Below are 16,701 nucleotides of genomic sequence, written 5' to 3'. Positions count from 1 at the left end.
CGTGTTACACAGCCTCGTCACAGCATCTAGTATTCAGTGTTCTTACTGTACTGCAGGACAGGGACTGGGAGCAGCTCTCTCAGTGCGGTCTCACCAGCGTGTTACACAGCCTCGTCACAGCATCCAGTGTTCAGTGTCCTTTTTGTACTGCAGGACAGGGACTGGGAGCAGCTCTCTCAGTGCGGTCTCACCAGTGTGTTACACAGCCTCGTCACAGCATCTAGTATTCAGTGTTCTTACTGTACTGCAGGACAGGGACTGGGAGCAGCTCTCTCATGCGGTCTCACCAGCGTGTTACACAGCCTCGTCACAGCATCTAGTATTCAGTGTTCTTACTGTACTGCAGGACAGGGACTGGGAGCAGCTCTCTCAGTGCGGTCTCACCAGTGTGTTACACAGCCTCGTCACAGCATCTAGTGTTCAGTGTTCTTACTGTACTGCAGGACAGGGACTGGGAGCAGCTCTCTCATGCGGTCTCACCAGCGTGTTACACAGCCTCGTCACAGCATCTAGTATTCAGTGTTCTTACTGTACTGCAGGACAGGGACTGGGAGCAGCTCTCTCAGTGTGGTCTCACCAGCGTGTTACACAGCCTCGTCACAGCATCCAGTGTTCAGTGTCCTTTTTGTACTGCAGGACAGGGACTGGGAGCAGCTCTCTCAGTGCGGTCTCACCTGCGTGTTACACAGCTTCGTCACAGCATCTAGTATTCAGTGTTCTTACTGTACTGCAGGACAGGGACTGGGAGCAGCTCTCTCATGCGGTCTCACCTGCGTGTTACACAGCCTCGTCACAGCATCTAGTGTTCAGTGTTCTTACTGTACTGCAGGACAGGGACTGGGAGCAGCTCTCTCAGTGCGGTCTCACCTGCGTGTTACACAGCCTCGTCACAGCATCTAGTATTCAGTGTTCTTACTGTACTGCAGGACAGGGACTGGGAGCAGCTCTCTCATGCGGTCTCACCTGCGTGTTACACAGCCTCGTCACAGCATCTAGTGTTCAATGTTCTTATTGTGTCCAATGTTTGGGGGCATTACTACAACTTAACCCATTAAGTACCAAATTAATTTTCTTTGAAAAACAAAAATCACAACACAAGCTGTATTCACGTCATTTGAATCATTACATTGAGACTTAACTCTTGCAGTTAATATCAGAGTAAGCCATCACAACAACATAGTTAAACAGCACGTTAAAATAGCAGGGAGGTGCAGCTACAAATGCTCCTAAACATCACAAAGCAGCCTGTCCGAGAATGAGGGCAATGGCACTTGATGGATCAACATGACCCGGGAATCCACACGAGACGTGGGGAGTTCAACAAGCACTCAAACCCTCTCCTCTGTACTCCAAACGGAAGCAGCGCTGCACGGTTTGCACGCCCTAAACCTCCAGGTTTTTGCAGCAGTTAAACAGCCTGCTGTTTCACCCCACTGAGTGAAGAGCAGTGACGGCCGTTGCCCTTTTAAGGAAGATCCTGCACTTGCTTCCTGGCAGCTTCAGGGGCCTTTCCAGTAACAGAAACTTTAAGGTGGAATGATTGATTGCAGGCAGAGGAATTTAAGGCGGAATTTTCCTTTGCAAGCGGTGAAATGAAACAAGAGGGTCTGCCAGAAATCTGCTCCGCGGGACGAATAAAACAAAGAATCTCTTTTGTCAGGATCACAGGACAGTCTGTAGCAACCCTAACACTCTGAAACACTCAGATCCTTTACTTTGGGCAGTTTGATGATTGCAAAAAAACATTTAACGCAGTGTTTAGAACCGTTCTCTTAGGTTAACAGGGCTTTGAAAACCCAGCCCTTGAAGTGAATGGGGACCACAGTACCTCCACAGTGTAAACCATTGTGACCGAATGCTGTGTTAAAATGAACTCTATCTGAAATAAACACTAACGTAACAGCTGTTTACACAGGTCACAGGCATCATTACTTTTATTATTATTATGATGATGATGATGATGATGATGATGAATACTGTATTGTGATTATGTGGTTTGGTTTTGATTTAGGATTTCATCATGCCGACTGCAATGTGTTTCATGACTCAGAAAGCCTCAGGCAACTACAGCTTATGTGAAACGTGTCACCAGAGCGTGGGAACCATGCAAACTAACACACCTTGAGACTGAATTACATCTCCTTTAAAATGACCAGCTCTTCACTGCACTTATTATTGCTTTTTAAGTACACAAGAACATAAGAAAGTTTACAAACGGGAGGAGGACATTCGGCCCATCTTGCTCGTTTGGTTGTTAGTAGCTTATTGATCCCAGAATCTCATCAAGCAGCTTCTTGAAGGATCCCAGGGTGTCAGCTTCAACAACATTACTGGGGAGTTGATTCCAGACCCTCACAATTCTCTGTGTAAAAAAGTGCCTCCTATTTTCTGTTCTGAATGCCCATTTAACTAATCTCCATTTGTGACCCCTGGTCCTTGTTGTTGTCTGTATCCTCCTTTGTAAAAAGTAATAGTTTAATATATTTGCTATTTTTTCCTCTTCGTGATTTTGCCATTTGTATCTCTTAGACATTTTACCTCCTCTTTGAATGCTCTCTTGCTGTTATAATATTGGAAAAGCTTTTTGAAATTGGTTTTAGCCCCCTTAGTAATGCTCACTTCTATCGCTCTCTTGAACTTTCTAACTTCCTTTTTGACTTATGTTTGCAGTTCCAAGTACTCTTTCTCTGTACTTTGTTCTTGGTCCCTTTTAAATGCTCTGTAAAAGTGCCTTTTTTTCTCTGAAAGGGGAATGTTTCACTTAAAAAATAGACAGATGCTACACAAACACACCAATGATCTGCCAATCAGGCATGCTGTGTTCCACAGCGCTGGGATGCACGCAGAGATCTGTGCAATGCATTGCTAACGCTTTGCTGAGTGTCACAGTGACCCACCCACAGACCTGCAGCAGAAACGCTGAAGAAGAAGAAACCAAGACGCGGTTAAAATGGTCAGATGCAATACAGAATGAACTGAACACGTTGACAGACTGGTGTGTGTATTTCAGTGCAGTTCCTGATCAGGCATGCTGTGCGCTGAGCACAGAGCTGGTGTTTGTCTTACCCAAAGCGTATGCAAATCTGTAAGCTTTCGCTACTCGATACGCCTGTGCATGCTTGAGCCTGGTCTCCAAACTCAGGGATAGAAATGAGACTCCTGGAGCTCCCGAGTGGCGCATCCAGTAAAGGCGCTCTGCGTGGAGTGCAGGATGTGTCCTATAGCCAGGAGATCGCAGGTTCAAATCCAGGTTATGTCACAGCCGACTGTGCCCGGGAGTTCCTAGGCGGTGGCGCACAATAGGCCGAGCACTGCCCAAGTAGAGAGGGCTTAGGTCGGCAGGGGAATCCATGGCTCACCGCGCATCCGTGGCCCCTGTGGCCGATAGGGTGCCTGCAATGGAGCCTCCAGATCTGTGTTGTCCTCCTGCGCTATAGGTCTGGCGGCCTCGCTGTGGATCCACAGTGCGAGAAATGACGGACTGGCAGGAACGCATTTGGGAGGACACGTGCTCCAGCCTCCGTTCCCCAAGTCAGCGCGGGGGGGTTTGCGAGCGGTGAGCCAAGGATACAGATAATAATTGGGCATACAAAACCGGGGAGAAAACCAGGGTAAAAAATTGTTGACGACTACATTTATTAAAAAAATGAGACTCCTGTTGCACAGCAGCTCACCCATTCCAGGTTTTAACACATGCTTGATCAACCACAGCGCATAGGTAACAAGCTCAGGTGTAAAACCAGGAATGGATCACACTGCTATGCAATGGGAGCCTTATTTCTAACTAGAGTCAGATAATAATGGAACGTATGGCTTGTTAGCCAAACAAACGATCCCAATAGACTTAAATGAAGTTTTTAATTCCATGAATGCCGGTTTTCTACCTGGTGAGAAGTCCTTTTCAAATAAACCCATTGCTCTGTTCTCTCTCACAGTACAGGAGGGCTGAATTAAAGAGCCTCTCCCTCCAGTATTTCTTCATGGAAAACAGGAAGAGAGGAACAAAACGCCTCCGTCGCCACCACGCTGCGCCTGTTCAGCTTGACTGTCACAAACACCATGATGATTTTTCACGACTAAGCAATCCATGTGTTCGACCCTGCTTCTAACTAACCTCAAGGGAGATCTGTGGATCACGCCCACGTTGCATTGTGTGCGCGTCTGTGTCAAGTGCAAAGCCAGGTAGAACAGAAGCTTTAACTGACCACTCACACTGCTAGAACATTCGAAACATTAAACATGGCCCGAATGGTCAAGCCTTTGGTCAGATTACTGTCCACTTTTTATTTTGGTCTAACACACAAATCAGGGCTGTTCAATATCATTGAATTTCCTAAAGGTTTGAACCTTAGAAATAAACACATTTTAACATTTAAAATGTAACATCATTTGGAACACCTGCCAAACCCCCCCCAAGAAACCCTCAATTAAAGTCCTCTTGCTTCTTTACGGTGCAACATTACTGTGGATGCGACTGCACTACAGCTCAACGCTACATTTGATTTGTTTATTAGTATGCTTTGCTGTACCTATCTGTGCTTCATCATGCTTCACTGTTCTTGATCACTCTCTGCTGTGCTTTTACTATATGGGAGACTTTTACAAGGCTCACTTCAGCTTTGCTTTGAATCTCTGATAAAGTTCGAATCAGGTTCAGAGCAAGCTCTTCTCAAAGCAACTGCAAAAAAAAAAATTCAATAGACAAAACCAAGAAAAATAAAGCAACATAAACAATGCAAAAACAACGCCAAGCCCTTCCTTCCTGTGCTCTATGGACCCCACCTTGGCATTGCTCTCTCACTGAAACACACCCCTCTACCCAGTCACAGAAACACACTCCTCTACCCAGTCACTGAAACACACCCCTCTACCCAGTCACAGAAACACACCCCTCTACCCAGTCACAGAAACACACCCCCTCTACCCAGTCACTGAAACACACCCCTCTACCCAGTCACTGAAACACACCCCCTCTACCCAGTCACTGAAACACACCCCTCTACCCAGTCACTGAAACACACCCCCTCTACCCAGTCACTGAAACACACCCCTCTACCCAGTCACTGAAACACACCCCTCTACCCAGTCACTGAAACACCCCCCTCTACCCAGTCACTGAAACACACCCCTCTACCCAGTCACAGAAACACACCCCTCTACCCAGTCACTGAAACACACCCCTCTACCCAGTCACTGAAACACACCCCTCTACCCAGTCACTGAAACACACCCCTCTACCCAGTCACTGAAACACACCCCTCTACCCAGTCACTGAAACACACCCCTCTACCCAGTCACAGAAACACACCCCTCTACCCAGTCACAGAAACACACCCCTCTACCCAGTCACTGAAACACACCCCCTCTACCCAGTCACTGAAACACACCCCCTCTACCCACTCACTGAAACACACCCCCTCTACCCAGTCACAGAAACACACCCCCTCTACCCAGTCACTGAAACACACCCCTCTACCCAGTCACTGAAACACACCCCCTCTACCCACTCACTGAAACACACCCCCTCTACCCAGTCACTGAAACACACCCCCTCTACCCAGTCACTGAAACACACCCCTCTACCCAGTCACAGAAACACACCCCTCTACCCAGTCACAGAAACACCCCCCTCTACCCAGTCACTGAAACACCCCCCTCTACCCAGTCACTGAAACACACCCCCTCTACCCAGTCACTGAAACACACCCCCTCTACCCACTCACTGAAACACACCCCTCTACCCACTCACTGAAACACACCCCCTCTACCCAGTCACAGAAACACACCCCTCTACCCACTCACTGAAACACACCCCTCTACCCAGTCACAGAAACACACCCCCTCTACCCAGTCAATGAAACACACCCCTCTACCCACTCACTGAAACACACCCCCTCTACCCAGTCACTGAAACACACCCCCTCTACCCACTCACTGAAACACACCCCCTTTACCCAGTCACTGAAACACACCCCTCTACCCAGTCACAGAAACACACCCCTCTACCCACTCACTGAAACACACCCCTCTACCCACTCACTGAAACACACCCCTCTACCCACTCACTGAAACACCCCCTACCCACTCACTGAAACACCCCCCCTCTACCCACTCACTGAAACACACCCCTCTACCCACTCACTGAAACACACCCTACCCACTCGCTGAAACACTCCCTACCCACTCAATGAAACACACTGCCTCTGCCCAGTCACTGAAACACCCCCCCTCTACCCACTCACTGAAACACACCCCTCTACCCACTCACTGAAACACACCCCTCTACCCACTCACTGAAACACACCCCTCTACCCACTCACTGAAACACACCCCCTCTACCCAGTCACAGAAACACACCCCTCTACCCACTCACTGAACACACCCCACTCTACCCACTCACTGAAACACACCCCCTCTACCCAGTCACAGAAACACACCCCTCTACCCACTCACTGAACACACCCCACTCTACCCACTCACTCACTGTAGTGTAGGGGTGTGTCTATCAGCTCTGTTACCGTACAGTGTACCAATTAATTTTAGACAAGGATAAAGCAGCCCCACAGTCCCTCTATTGTATGAATCACACTCTGTACAGTCAGAGTGCTGCACACTCCACAGTATATGAATCACACTCTGTACACTCATAGTGCTGCACACTCCACAGTATATGAATCACACTCTGTACACTCATAGTGCTGCACACTCCACAGTATATGAATCACACATATTCCTTCTCCATCCCTGAGCAATTCTCACCCAGCATTCTCCCTGTCCCCCATCCCTTCCTTCTTAATCCCTGAACAAATCTCACCCAGCATTCCCCCCCTCCCTTCTCCCTCCCCATCACACTCCTCACATCAGCATGTGAAGCAGAATAAGGATTTGGAAAATGTATGGAATCTGTAAAACTCATTTCTCATCGTACGTCAGTGTGAGTAATTAGTGCAAGTTTCATAGTTTCCAAACAGCAGTGCGATGGAACTCCAAACAAAAAAACTCCACTCCACACCAAATTGGATTTAAAACATATTTGGTTCCAGTGGACCATTGAGAGGTCTGGAACCAGAGATCATTTAATCTAATCCTCTCTCCACCAACTGGGATCCAGTGATCCATATTCTAGAAACCCCTTCTACACCGACACCTCTTTAAGAGGCTTGAGAAACTCAAACAAACAGCGTTCTCTGTGAACGTCTGTGTGCCTGTTCACAGAGACGCCTTCATCACTTACCAGGCTTGCAAATGAACAAACACCTGCTTCCAGGGCAGAAATAAGACTCCCATTGCACAGCAGTTTCACCCGTTCCATGCTTTAATACCAGCTTGATTAACCGCAGTGAATAAGATAACAAGCTCAGCTGGGTCTAATTCAATTATTTAAAACCAGGAATGGATCAAACTACTATGCAATGGGAGCCTAATTCCCATCCCTGGCTTCTGAAAAGCTGTCCTTCCCTCAGTTTACAGCCTCAGGACGCCAGTAAAAATGCCAGCGCCCCGGATCACAGGACAACAATCTTCCAATCGGCTTTTAAAACACTCACTGAGGAAGCTAATTTCCACTGACTGGCACACTATTCTTAAAAGGCAATTCAGAGGATGAGTAGTGACTGACGGCACGCCCCTAAGTGCAGTAGTTCATCTCTTACATCGCTTTTCTTCTACCCAAGCTCCTCCCAGCTGTGCTCCACCCATCCTCAGCAGCAGGATGTTGGGCAGCGTGTTTCTGTTCATAATTTTATTGCAATATTTACTCTTCCTCCTCCTGCTCCATTTCATTCATGAATAAACTATCAGAATGAATAACCAGGTCGTAAAGCACACACTAAACCCACTCCAGCAAAACAGCCGCTCTGAAAATCACTGCTAATGCTGTTTTACAACCCTGCCCCTCAGGGAATTCAAACTTTCTAAACTGGAGTTCATAAAACAAAATAAAACCTGTAAATCTCCAAGCATCTCCTACAAAAACATTACCAATGAAACACTGTCACAGCCTGGTAAACAGACAGCTTGTGCCAGCTCATTAAAAGTGAAAGACCCGGAAAGCATTAGTAATCTGACTTTCATTTATTCAATTAATTCTGCCGTCGCCTGGGCTCAATTCCAGCTCACGTGGACCGAATTCTGGGTTGCTGTTTCCCCCATCTGCACCATCGTGACGGCACACACAGTGCACTGAACCACAGAGCGCAGGAACACCCCCTAGCAAGAGTCTTAAGACATCAGATCATTCTTAATGGCTAGGTTTAGGGTTAGGTATTGGGTTAGGGTTAGGGTGAGGTAGGAACTTTGTTTCCCTGAGAACCCTACACTTGGTTGGTTTTCCAGGGTTAGGGTTAGGGTTAGGGTTAGGGTTAGGGTTAGGGTTAGGTATTGGGTTAGGTTTTAGGGCTGGGTTTGTTTAAGGTTAGGTATTGGGTTAGGGTTAGGGTTAGGTATTGGGTTAGGGTTAGGTTTTGGGTTAGGGTTAGGGTTAGGGTTAGGTTTAGGGTTAGGGTTAGGGTTAGGGTTAGGGTTAGGGTTAGGGTTAGGGTTAGGGTTAGGGTTAGGGTTAGGGTTAGGGTTAGGGTTAGGGTTAGGGTTAGGTTTTGGGTTAGGTTTTAGGGCTGGGTTTGTTTAAGGTTAGGTATTGGGTTAGGGTTAGGGTTAGGTTTTGGGTTAGGTTTTAGGGCTGGGTTTGTTTAAGGTTAGGTATTGGGTTAGGGTTAGGTATTGGGTTAGGGTTAGGTTTTGGGTTAGGTTTTAGGGCTGGGTTTGTTTAAGGTTAGGTATTGGGTTAGGGTTAGGGTTAGGGATTGGGAGTGTTTGGTAAATGCCCTCGAATCATCGGATGCTCTCAGGACACTTTCTAGGGGATATTCCTTTACGCCACGTAATGAACCACGTGTGCTGGAGACGAGGCTGCCTGGGCAGGTGTGCTGTGCCTGCTCGCATGCGCATGCCAGAAAGGAGACTAAGAACGCTTCTACGTAGTAGCGGAATCTATAAAAAAACAAAAAAACACGTTGCTTTTATTTTGTAAGGAAGCGTGTCATTTCTTAACGGTGTCAAAGTTACATGTTGGCAGATCTAACATAATCACACACAGAGTCTCTCTCACACACACTGCCCGGCTTTCCTCTTCTAGCACCTGCTGGTGTCCGTGGCGAATCCCACCCCCGCTCAAAAGGAGGCAGGCGGCAGCAGCTTGTGTTTCCAGACAAGGCAAATGTGAACCACGAAATGAAGAAAGAGTTTGCTTACAATCGCGAGCACTGTACGCCACACTGACAAGAAAAGAGCAATTAGCGGCACTACGGGCTAATATTGAGGGAGCAATATTGATAACAACAACAGTAACACTTACTCGCTGCTTCACCCCACTACCCTATCATAGCAATCTCTTTAGTGTGTGCCAAAGACAGTCTAATAAAAGCGCTCCCGCGGCTGATTATTTGACGTCCTTTTGATATTTGTTGTGCTTCAACTATGGCTACAGCAACGACGAATTTAGAAGAGCACCAGCACACAGGCCAGTGCTGGCGGCACCGTTTCTAGAAGCCGCTTCCCTCTCTGGTGGAAAAGCGGCCGCCCTTGGCTTTTTTTAGCCCCCTCGCTGCCGCACCAGTGCCGCACGGCGCAGCGCAGATCAACACGACGCGCATCCACAAACACGCACAGATACACGCTGCTGGCAGCGACGCGTCCACAAACACTCACAGATACACGCTGCTGTCAGCGACGCGTCCACAAACACGCACAGATACACGCTGCTGTCAGCGACGCGTCCACAAACACGCACAGATACACGCTGCTGTCAGCGACGCGTCCACAAACACGCACAGATACACGCTGCTGTCAGCGACGCGTCCACAAACACCACAATACACTGTCACAGTCCACATACACGCTGCTGTACAGCGACGCGTCCACAAACACGCACAGATACACGCTGCTGTCAGCGACGCGTCCACAAACACGCACAGATACACGCTGCTGTCAGCGACGCGTCCACAAACACGCACAGATACACGCTGCTGTCACGACAACGACGCGTCCACAAACACGCACAGATACACGCTGCTGTCAGCGACGCGTCCACAAACACGCACAGATACACGCTGCTGTCAGCGACGCGTCCACAAACACGCACAGATACACGCTGCTGTCAGCGACAGCGACGCGTCCACAAACACGCACAGATACACGCTGCTGTCAGCGACACGCTGCTGTCAGCGACGCGTCCACAAACACGCACAGATACACGCTGCTGTCAGCGACGCGTCCACAAACACGCACAGATACACGCTGCTGTCAGCGACGCGTCCACAAACACGCACAGATACACGCTGCTGTCAGCGACGCGTCCACAAACACGCACAGATACACGCTGCTGTCAGCGACGCGTCCACAAACACGCACAGATACACGCTGCTGTCAGCGACGCGTCCACAAACACGCACAGATACACGCTGCTGTCAGCGACGCGTCCACAAACACGCACAGATACACGCTGCTGTCAGCGACGCGTCCACAAACACGCACAGATACACGCTGCTGTCAGCGACGCGTCCACAAACACGCACAGATACACGCTGCTGTCAGCGACGCGTCCACAAACACGCACAGATACACGCTGCTGTCAGCGACGCGTCCACAAACACGCACAGATACACGCTGCTGTCAGCGACGCGTCCACAAACACGCACAGATACACGCTGCTGTCAGCGACGCGTCCACAAACACGCACAGATACACGCTGCTGTCAGCGACGCGTCCACAAACACGCACAGATACACGCTGCTGTCAGCGACGCGTCCACAAACACGCACAGATACACGCTGCTGTCAGCGACGCGTCCACAAACACGCACAGATACACGCTGCTGTCAGCGACGCGTCCACAAACACGCACAGATACACGCTGCTGTCAGCGACGCGCGATACACAGCGACGCGTCCACAAACACGCACAGATACACGCTGCTGTCAGCGACGCGTCCACAAACACGCACAGATACACGCTGCTGTCAGCGACGCGTCCACAAACACGCACAGATACACGCTGCTGTCAGCGACGCGTCCACAAACACGCACAGATACACGCTGCTGTCAGCGACGCGTCCACAAACACGCACAGATACACGCTGCTGTCAGCGACGCGTCCACAAACACGCACAGATACACGCTGCTGTCCACAAACACGCGACGCGTCCACAAACACGCACAGATACACGCTGCTGTCAGCGACGCGTCCACAAACACGCACAGATACACGCTGCTGTCAGCGACGCGTCCACAAACACGCACAGATACACGCTGCTGTCAGCGACGCGTCCACAAACACGCACAGATACACGCTGCTGTCAGCGACGCGTCCACAAACACGCACAGATACACGCTGCTGTCAGCGACGCGTCCACAAACACGCACAGATACACGCTGCTGTCAGCGACGCGTCCACAAACACGCACAGATACACGCTGCTGTCAGCGACGCGTCCACAAACACGCACAGATACACGCTGCTGTCAGCGACGCGTCCACAAACACGCACAGATACACGCTGCTGTCAGCGACGCGTCCACAAACACGCACAGATACACGCTGCTGTCAGCGACGCGTCCACAAACACGCACAGATACACGCTGCTGTCAGCGACGCGTCCACAAACACGCACAGATACACGCTGCTGTCAGCGACGCGTCCACAAACACGCACAGATACACGCTGCTGTCAGCGACGCGTCCACAAACACGCACAGATACACGCTGCTGTCAGCGACGCGTCCACAAACACGCACAGATACACGCTGCTGTCAGCGACGCGTCCACAAACACGCACAGATACACGCTGCTGTCAGCGACGCGTCCACAAACACGCACAGATACACGCTGCTGTCAGCGACGCGTCCACAAACACGCACAGATACACGCTGCTGTCAGCGACGCGTCCACAAACACGCACAGATACACGCTGCTGTCAGCGACGCGTCCACAAACACGCACAGATACACGCTGCTGTCAGCGACGCGTCCACAAACACGCACAGATACACGCTGCTGTCAGCGACGCGTCCACAAACACGCACAGATACACGCTGCTGTCCACAAACACGCACAGATACACGCTGCTGAGCGACGCGTCCACAAACACGCACAGATACACGCTGCTGTCAGCGACGCGTCCACAAACACGCACAGATACACGCTGCTGTCAGCGACGCGTCCACAAACACGCACAGATCAGCGACAGCGGCTGGTTCTCTTTTAACAACACGCCCGGCGCACGTCAAAGTGTCAAAACATGTCATTTACATCCCAAATTCAAGTTAGGCAACATCGCCCGCCCCCCCCCCCCGAACACAGCAACACACGCTGGAACCCCCACTTTTACTCCAAGATAAAACGAAAACCCACGACCACCAAACCCACGCTTTGCACTTCACAGTATTTCAAAGCAACCCCTTTCACACACAGAGACAAAAATAAAATAATAATACTATATAAAAAATGCACACCATTTCTTAGAAAGAAGTAAACCAGAAGAGAAACCCCATAATGTTTGGAATACCTTTGGTAAGCAGGGCGGCACTGCAGATGAAATGTAACGAGCCAGCGGTCCGACTGTCGCTCGTCTGGTTGTTCGTGGATCTTATAAACTGTCAAGTCATCGCCGTGGATCTTATAAACTGTCAAGTCATCGCCGTGGTGTTTTTGTTGTGGTGTGTTTTGGATGGTGGTGGATGGTAGTCGCGCAGTCCAGTTTTATATCAGTGCTGCAGTAATCCTCGAATATTGAGCTGCACTCGCAGTATGTCACTGAATTACCGGGGCATCTCCCTCCTTCCTCCCTCCCCTCCTCTCTCTCTCTCCACAGCACCGAAAATATTTCCAAAATAAAAAGACGAAGATGATGAAGAATTAGACAAGTCCACTTTTAGTATCCTTTTCCAAAAACAACCCTCCAAAGAAGTAAATCCGAGAGAAAGCGAGTTTCAGGCACAATTCCTCTCGCTCCGCCACTCCTGCCAAACGAGGGGAAACCGTGTCTTCACAGCAGCGACAGCGGCTCCTCACACATTCCGCACCCCTGTGAGCGCCGGTCTGAATGCATCGCATACTGCGAAAACCAGGAGAGGCGCTCTCTCATCTACCGCTTTCCAGCTTTCCGGGGGATTCGGTCTTCTTTCAATCCGCGCAAAAACACAAAATATCGAGCAGTCAAGAAACGAAACAGCACAGCAGACTCACACGCACTCGCTACCGTGCTCGCTTCTGCACAACTGCATCATCCTCGCTGTGATCGGATCACATGCTAGGAAAACATGGAGCTTCTTAAAGCGGCATGCACACACTTTGTTTGTCAGTAGTAATATTATTTATTTATTTGTTTATTTATTTTGCTGTGTACAGAGTCCAAGGAGGGGACATGACAGACAAAATAGATAGCTCGTGGAAAACAGATATATACTATTTTCCCTCATGTCCCCTCCCGGGCTCCGTAATCCTGCAATACAAATAATAAAAGACATCAAAACAAACAAACAAATAAATAAATAAGCGATGGAACATTCAGCTCTGATCGAGGGGTGCTGGGATTGGGTCTCGACATGGATTCAAGCAGAGCGAGGACTCCAGTGTGGGAGCAGCATGCTGCTGCGTTATGAACACGTGGCAGGTTCTGTACAGTTGGTTTTAGGGTTCCCTGTTCTAGACTCCAGTGCAGTGCTAGTGACCTCTGCATTGAGGCTGATCGAGCGTGTATTAAAACGTGCAATGCATTAAACCGCTGTGCAACAGGAGTCTTAGTTCCATCCCCAGGAGCTCTGCGGGGTCCCGGTTCAGAAGTGGCAGCAGTCACCTGCAGTTTTGCGCTTGCTTTGCGATGCGACTGTTCTCTACCGCCTTCCATAGCCTAGCGTTCTGCGCACCCAAGCAGAGCGACAGTGCTAATTTATAAAGAACGAGCGCGGCCGTGCAGTTCAACCCATTCCCACAGTGCAGAGCCACCCCCGACCTGCTCGCCACCGCATGTGGTAAAAGAAAAGCAGCTCACTCGACTTCTTCAACAGCAGGAGGTTGCGCCGTATATCCTCAAGCTCTATAGGGCAATAGAAACGCTGTTTGCGTGTTATATCAAGCTCTGTAGAGCAATAGAAACGCTGTTTGCGTGTTATATCAAGCTCCATAGGGCAATAGAAACGCTGTTTGCGTGTTATACCAAGCTCTGTAGAGCAATAGAAACGCTGTTTGCGTGTTATATCAAGCTCTGTAGAGCAATAGAAACGCTGTTTGCGTGTTATATCAAGCTCTATAGGGCAATAGAAACGCTGTTTGCGTGTTATACCAAGCTCTGTAGAGCAATAGAAACGCTGTTTGCGTGTTATACCAAGCTCTGTAGAGCAATAGAAACGCTGTTTGCGTGTTATACCAAGCTCTGTAGAGCAATAGAAACGCTGTTTGCGTGTTATACCAAGCTCTGTAGAGCAATAGAAACGCTGTTTGCGTGTTATACCAAGCTCTGTAGAGCAATAGAAACGCTGTTTGCGTGTTATACCAAGCTCTGTAGAGCAATAGAAACGCTGTTTGTGTGTTATATCAAGCTCTATAGCGAGCAATAGAAACGCTGTTTGCGTGTTATATCAAGCTCTGTAGAGCAATAGAAACGCTGTTTGCGTGTTATACCAAGCTCTGTAGAGCAATAGAAACGCTGTTTGCGTGTTATACCAAGCTCTGTAGAGCAATAGAAACGCTGTTTGCGTGTTATACCAAGCTCTGTAGAGCAATAGAAACGCTGTTTGCGTGTTATACCAAGCTCTGTAGAGCAATAGAAACGCTGTTTGCGTGTTATACCAAGCTAGAAACGCTGTTTGCGTGTTATAACAAGCTCTAGAAACGCTGTTTGCGTGTTATAACAAGCTCTGTAGAGCAATAGAAACGCTGTTTGCGTGTTATACCAAGCTCTGTAGAGCAATAGAAACGCTGTTTGCGTGTTATATCAAGCTCTATAGAGCAATAGAAACGCTGTTTGCGTGTTATACCAAGCTCTGTAGAGCAATAGAAACGCTGTTTGCGTGTTATATCAAGCTCTGTAGAGCAATAGAAACGCTGTTTGCGTGTTATATCAAGCTCTGTAGAGCAATAGAAACGCTGTTTGCGTGTTATACCAAGCTCTGTAGAGCAATAGAAACGCTGTTTGCGTGTTATACCAAGCTCTGTAGAGCAATAGAAACGCTGTTTGCGTGTTATATCAAGCTCTATAGAGCAATAGAAACGCTGTTTGCGTGTTATATCAAGCTCTATAGAGCAATAGAAACGCTGTTTGCGTGTTATACCAAGCTCTGTAGAGCAATAGAAACGCTGTTTGCGTGTTATATCAAGCTCTATAGAGCAATAGAAACGCTGTTTGCGTGTTATACCAAGCTCTGTAGAGCAATAGAAACGCTGTTTGCGTGTTATATCAAGCTCTCTAGAGCAATAGAAACGCTGTTTGCGTGTTATACCAAGCTCTGTAGAGCAATAGAAACGCTGTTTGCGTGTTATAACAAGCTCTGTAGAGCAATAGAAACGCTGTTTGCGTGTTATACCAAGCTCTGTAGAGCAATAGAAACGCTGTTTGCGTGTTATACCAAGCTCTGTAGAGCAATAGAAACGCTGTTTGCGTGTTATAACAAGCTCTGTAGAGCAATAGAAACGCTGTTTGCGTGTTATAACAAGCTCTGTAGAGCAATAGAAACGCTGTTTGCGTGTTATAACAAGCTCTGTAGAGCAATAGAAACGCTGTTTGCGTGTTATAACAAGCTCTGTAGAGCAATAGAAACGCTGTTTGCGTGTTATATCAAGCTCTGTAGAGCAATAGAAACGCTGTTTGCGTGTTATACCAAGCTCTGTAGAGCAATAGAAACGCTGTTTGCGTGTTATACCAAGCTCTGTAGAGCAATAGAAACGCTGTTTGTGTGTTATATCAAGCTCTATAGAGCAATAGAAACGCTGTTTGCGTGTTATACCAAGCTCTGTAGAGCAATAGAAACGCTGTTTGCGTGTTATACCAAGCTCTGTAGAGCAATAGAAACGCTGTTTGCGTGTTATACCAAGCTCTGTAGAGCAATAGAAACGCTGTTTGCGTGTTATACCAAGCTCTGTAGAGCAATAGAAACGCTGTTTGTGTGTTATATCAAGCTCTATAGCGAGCAATAGAAACGCTGTTTGCGTGTTATATCAAGCTCTGTAGAGCAATAGAAACGCTGTTTGCGTGTTATACCAAGCTCTGTAGAGCAATAGAAACGCTGTTTGCGTGTTATACCAAGCTCTGTAGAGCAATAGAAACGCTGTTTGCGTGTTATACCAAGCTCTGTAGAGCAATAGAAACGCTGTTTGCGTGTTATACCAAGCTCTGTAGAGCAATAGAAACGCTGTTTGCGTGTTATACCAAGCTCTGTAGAGCAATAGAAACGCTGTTTGCGTGTTATACCAAGCTCTGTAGAGCAATAGAAACGCTGTTTGCGTGTTATACCAAGCTCTGTAGAGCAATAGAAACGCTGTTTGCGTGTTATATCAAGCTCTAGAGCAATAGAAACGCTGTTTGCGTGTTATACCAAGCTCTGTAGAGCAATAGAAACGCTGTTTGCGTGTTATATCAAGCTCTGTAGAGCAATAGAAACGCTGTTTGCGTGTTATACCAAGCTCTGTAGAGCAATAGAAACGCTGTTTGCGTGTTA

At 48.4% G+C, this 16,701-nt stretch overlaps 1 protein-coding gene across 1 annotated transcript in view; it reads right to left on the bottom strand.

The window, feature by feature from the left end:
* Positions 1–13,274, bottom strand: part of LOC121330089 (bromo adjacent homology domain-containing 1 protein-like) — a 43,495-nt gene extending 30,221 nt beyond the window's left edge. The window contains exon 1 of the mRNA XM_041276360.1: positions 12,555–13,274. The gene's annotated coding sequence lies outside the window, so the exon portion shown is untranslated. The remainder of the gene's footprint in view (positions 1–12,554) is intronic.
* Between the last annotated feature and the right edge of the window lie 3,427 nt (positions 13,275–16,701).

The sequence above is a fragment of the Polyodon spathula genome, chromosome 17 (genome assembly GCF_017654505.1).
Source record: "Polyodon spathula isolate WHYD16114869_AA chromosome 17, ASM1765450v1, whole genome shotgun sequence".
Classification (NCBI taxonomy): domain Eukaryota; kingdom Metazoa; phylum Chordata; class Actinopteri; order Acipenseriformes; family Polyodontidae; genus Polyodon; species Polyodon spathula.
Note: the sequence above shows the minus strand (reverse complement) of the source record. Positions and strands in the feature narration are given on the sequence as shown.